The sequence below is a fragment of the Euprymna scolopes genome, chromosome 32 (assembly GCF_053919585.1).
Source record: "Euprymna scolopes isolate OS-2025 chromosome 32, ASM5391958v1, whole genome shotgun sequence".
NCBI classification, from domain to species: domain Eukaryota; kingdom Metazoa; phylum Mollusca; class Cephalopoda; order Sepiida; family Sepiolidae; genus Euprymna; species Euprymna scolopes.
In genome coordinates, this window is record NC_136513.1 from 86,083,237 (window position 1) to 86,089,177 (window position 5,941).

At 34.0% G+C, this 5,941-nt stretch overlaps 1 pseudogene; it reads left to right on the top strand.

The window, feature by feature from the left end:
• The first annotated feature begins 2,424 nt into the window (after positions 1-2,424).
• Positions 2,425-2,558, top strand: LOC145256636 (U2 spliceosomal RNA; annotated as a pseudogene).
• The last annotated feature ends 3,383 nt before the right edge of the window (positions 2,559-5,941 follow it).

Below are 5,941 nucleotides of genomic sequence, written 5' to 3' on the forward strand. Positions count from 1 at the left end.
TCTCTCTCTCTCTCTGGCTACCTCACACACACATTCTAACTTTTATAGATATAATAGATAGATTATGCTAGATATATTTCCATATGTGTGAATACCCTATATACAAATTTTCTAATTTGTAGATAAAAAATTTGTAGAGTGCATAGGTTGAGAATTGTTCTCTCTATCTCTCACACACACATTCTAACTTTTAAAGATATAATAGATTATGCTAGATATATTTCGATATTTCTGAATACCCTATATATAAAAATTTGTTGAATGTATAGGTTGAGAACTGTTCTCTCTCTCTCTCTTTCTCTCTCTCTCACACACACATTCTCACTTTTATAGATATAATAGATAGATTATGCTAGATATATTTCCATACGTCTGAATACCCTATATCCAAATTTTCTAATATGTAGATAAAAAATTTGTTGAATATATAGGGTGAGAATTTTCCTTCCTCTCTTTCTCTCTCTCTCTTTCTCACACACACACAAGCTGAAAATTGTTCTCTCTCTCTCTCTGACTCTCTCTCTCTCTCTCACACACACACACATGGTCATTTTATAGATATAATAGATAGGTTATGCTAGATATATTTCTATATGTCTGAATACCCTATATACAAATTTTTAAATCTGTAGATAAAAAATTTGTTGAGTATATAGGTTGAGAATTGTTCTTTCTCTCTCTCTCACACACACATTCTCACTTTTATAGATATAATAGATTATGCTAGATATATTTCCAAATGTCTGAATACCCTATATACAAATTTTCAAATCTGTAAAGATAGAATTTGTTGAATATATAGGTTGAGAATTGTTCTCTCTCTCTCTCTTTCACACACATTCTCACTTTTATAGATATAATAGATAGATTATGCTAGATATATTTCCTTATGTCTGAATACCCTATATACAAATTATCAAATCTGTAGATACAAAATTTGTTGAGTATATAGGTTGAGAATTGTTCTCTCTCTCTCTCTCTCACTCACTCACTCACTCACTCACTCACACACACACACACACATTCTACCTTTTATAGATATAATAGATTATGCTAGATATATTTCCATATGTCTGAATACCCTGTATACAAATTTTCAGATCTGTACATAAAAATTAGTTGAATATATAGGTTGAGAATTGTTCTCTCTCTCTCTCTTCTCTCTCTCTCTTTCACACACATTCTCACTTTTCTAGATATAATAGATAGATTATGCTAGATATATTTCCATATGTCTGAATACCCTATATACAAATTTTCTAATCGGTAGATAAAAAATTTGTTGAATATATAGGGTGAGAATTGTACTTACTCTCTCTCTCTCTCTCTCTCTCTCTCTCTCTCACGCACACATTCTCACTTTTATGGATATAATAGATAGATTATGCTGGATATATTTCCATATGTCTGAATACCCAATATACAAATTTTCAAATCTGTAGGTAAAAAATTTGTTGAATATATAGGTTGAGAATTGTTCTCTCTCTCTCACACACTCACATTCTCACTTTTATAGATATAATGTATAGATTATGCTAGATATATTTCTATATGTCTGAATACCCTATATACAAAGTTTAAAATCCGTAGATAAAAATACGTTGAGTATATAGGTTGAGAATTGTTCTCTCTCTCTCTTACGCACACACACACACACACACACACATTTTCACTTTTATAGATATAATAGATAGATTATGCTAGATATATTTCCATATGTCTGAATACCCTATATACAAATTTTCAAATCTGTAGATATAAAATGTATTGAATATATAGGTTGAGAATTGTTGTCTCTCTCTCTCTCTCTCTCTCTCTCTCTCTCTCTCTCTCTGGCTACCTCACACACACACACATTTTCACTTTTATAGATATAATAGATAGATTATGCTAGATATATTTCCATATGTCTGAATACCCTATATACAAACTTTCAAATATGTAGATAAAAAATTTGTTGAGTATATAGGTTGAGAATTGTTCTCTCTCTCTCACACGAAACTGTGCGCTCGGCTTCTTCCCCCCCTTCCCACCCCAAATGCTTGGGAAACTGTGCACTGTTTTTGTTGGTTTTCAAGCTGCCTCTTCCCCCCCCCCACACACACACACAGTTTAACAGTAGTAGGAGGTCAAGAGAAAGAGGGTGAGAGAGAGAGAAGAGTAAGTTGGTGAGAGAGAGAGAAAAGAGAAAGAGGGTGTTGGTTTTATATTTTTATTATCGTCTAATATTTTGAAAGCTGAATTTCTAATAAAATGTGCATCTATAGGAGATAATGCCTGGGAATGTGTCCCCCCCCCCACAGTTTAACAGTGGTGTGACGTCAAGAGAAAGAGGGTGAGAGAGAGGGAAGAGTAAGTGGGTGAGAGAGAGAAAAAAAAGAAAGACGGTGTTGGTTTTGTGAAAAAAGTTGTTATTTACAATTGTTCGCATTCTTGGCCTTTTGGTCAAGATCAAAGTGTAGTATCTGTTCTTCAGATGCTGCACTTCTATTTCTTGTTCTCTTTCGGTGGAGGAGAAATCCTCCACGACTGAGACAATTTTTATTTTTGTACCTTTTCTCCACGTTAAAAAACGACCCTGGTGTCTAACTCTGTCCCGTGGGGAGGCATAGTAAATAGGTACAATTGTTCGCCATTAGTGGATGTTGACGTCACGTCACGTGACATGACTAAGCGTTTTTTTTTTTTAGTATGAATAACATTTTTTGTTATAATTATAAAGTCTACACTTAATTTTATAGAAAATGATGTATATATAATAGAAAAAAAAAATTACTGGTTTTGTTGGATTCAAGTGGATCCCCCCCCCCTCCAGTTTAAGAGATAGCAGGTCACGTGGTAATATACAAAATGGCTAGCGTAAATATAAAGATCGGTTTTTTTATCGACGAATATTTTGAAAGCTGAATTTTTTTTTATTCCTGTACATTTTTTCCTGATATGTTTCGTTAAAACTCTTGTATAAATACTATTTTTAACCAGTTAAATACGTTGGAGACATTGTCATGGAGTTTAATAATCTCTAGAACAAAGCATTAGAGAAATTACAAAAGTATCGGTAAAACAAAGTGTTTGTTTACATTTGTTCGCCATTACTGGATGTTGACGTCACGTCACGTGACATGACTAAGCGTTTTTGGATTATGTAATATTAACATTAAAATGACAGGTTTTTTTGGGGGCCCCCCTAGGAGAGAAATGATCAGTTCACCCCCTTTTAATGGTCCGTTTGGTGTGGAATTTCGATATTTGTCATGCGGGTGATCAAGGTTCAATATGATACATAATTTGTCAACTTTGGTTGTGTCTGTCAAAAGTTTGAGCTGACGTCACGTCACGTGACACGTATTGAATAACGTTAAAATGACAGGTTTTTTGGGGGGCCCCCCTAGGAGAAAAACGATCAGTTGACCCCTTTCTACTGGTCCGTTTGACGTGAAATTTCGATATTTGTCATCCGGGTGATCAAGGTGCAATATGATACCAAATTTGTCAACTCTGGTTCCGTCTTTCAAAAGTTTTAGCGTTACAAACAAACATACATACATACATACATACATACATACATACACACCGATTTTTGCCTTTTATATATATAGATGACAAACAGCACAGTGCGTGAAAGTAAACTGTTCAATTACTTTTGCCTAACAATTATATTGAAAAATATCTAAAATTATCTCCTGCTTATTTCATTTGCTTACTTAGCCTTAAAAATGTTAATGTATAATCCTAGTTATTAGACCGTGGATGATATTCATCGCAAGACCTCACTAGCACAACTATAAAGGTTGTGTTTAGCTCTTGGTGAAATTCCCACAAAAACGATTACTGTCTGTGCAACATACTATCTTTCACATCTTCACATATTCCCGTAATGTTTCTAATTGGACCCATTCCATCAACTAATCCGGATTGTCTCATGAGCTTTATATTTTTTTTAAAAAAAGTCATTTAATATGGTGGAAATTGGGCAACTGAGTTTAAATTTATCTTTTGCATTGAAACGGGAAAAAATTGTAGATTAAATTGGTGGATTGGTTGAGAGAAAACAACAGAAAACAGAATAAGTATGTAGATTATCTTTCTAAACCTCTTAGGAAGAAGTACAATTATGGAGTGTTCTATCGCTGCTCTCTCGGAAACACGGTACCAAATTGAAGCGGGAATTTGATACACTAAAATGTGCACAATGGTAAAATTCTTTCAGATAGAATGTCGCAGTTTTTCGGGTCGTAAAATACGTTTAAATATATTTTAATTCATGCAGATTTCGTATTTATTATTACAGAGCTAATTCTCTCTTGAATATTTTATTGTATATGATATATAGTCCTGATTTCAAACGTTGAAAAATGACTTGCGTGCCATCATCCAGAATCGAAACTTTAATATGTAGCGCTCCAACCGCGTTCTTTACCGTTTGAAGATATTGACAAGCAATATTTAAAATAAAATAAAAAATAAAGCGATGAATGAATAGGGGCATGCGCATAAGTAATAGCAATATATCGGCAAGTTGAAATGACTTGCTGATATATTTTAGTACATGTTATTCATCCATCCAAACAAAGATTTGAATCGTTTTAAAATCCTTGGGGGATGCTTAGTATTTCCTGTTAATTTCTGTGTTATTTGACCAGTACTTTAGGCGTTTATCGGTTAAATATTATTACCCAGATACACACGCATACACACATCTACTGTTTTATGTATATAGATTTGGTTCCTGATTCATATTAGCAGACCTGTAACATCCTTTTTGATCGTGTAAAGATGAAATACTGTATAATCACGCTTTTCATACGCGGAGTTAAATAAGAAACACCTCCCACCCACCTCGGTCGACGAACTGATTTTCATTTAATAAAAGTAAAGGATATCCCGTTTTTAAAACTTTTTATTGGCATGACTGCTCTAATTGCAAAATGTTCTTAGAAGAACGATTATGAACGAATGCAAAGGAGATGAAAAAAAAAAGAACCGACTGAATAAGACTGAAATGTTCACAATTCATAGGACGGTTAATATAAAGAATTTCATTGGCGTTTAGGCTTAATATCGCAAACATCACACACTTATGAATGGCTTTGATGTGGTGCGCCAACCTCTCTGAATAGGCTGAAAGAAGCGTCGTTTTAAACGAAAAATGTAGGCAGACTGTAAACGCACGAAAAGAGAAAGGGACAGATGCGAGATCAGCCACTACTAGTTACGCGTATTAAGTGATACACCAAAGACCAGAAATCGCTTGATTTCTATCTATCTATCTATCTATCTATCTATCTATCTATCTATCTCTTTAGCAATTGATCTATCTAGCTATCAATCGTTCTATCTCTATATATCAATATTTCTATCAATCGATCTATAAATCGATCTATCTATCAATCGATGCATCCATGTACTTATCGATCTATCAATCTATCTATTCATCAATATATCAATCAATCTATCTATCTATCTATCTATCTATCTATCGATCTATTAATTGAACTATATATCTATCCCTCTCTCTATATATATATGTGTGTATGTATCCCTTTTTTTACATAGGCGTCACAACTTATCAAGGCCGATAGGCCACTCAAGAACGAGGGTTAAAGAGTTGTAGAGTAGTCAAAAGGACTATATAGTAATCGATAGTAATGGAAGTTCGGTAAATTTGTTAACTTAAGTGGAACGGCTCATCAGAAACTTGTTCACGTTGGACTTGAAGACAACCATATTATAGACAGCTGGAAAGCAGGAAAACAGAAGACAATTCCACAGCCGTGCAGTTCTAAGAAAAAAGCTTTGATTATGGAATCTATGTTTAGGTTTAGGCACAGATAAAGAGTGGGGAAACTTATTGATAATGTTTTCATCTAGTCTAGTGTTTCTTGTGAAAGTTTGGTGAGGGGGGACCACAGATTGAAGCTCAGTCGAACACTTTCCATGA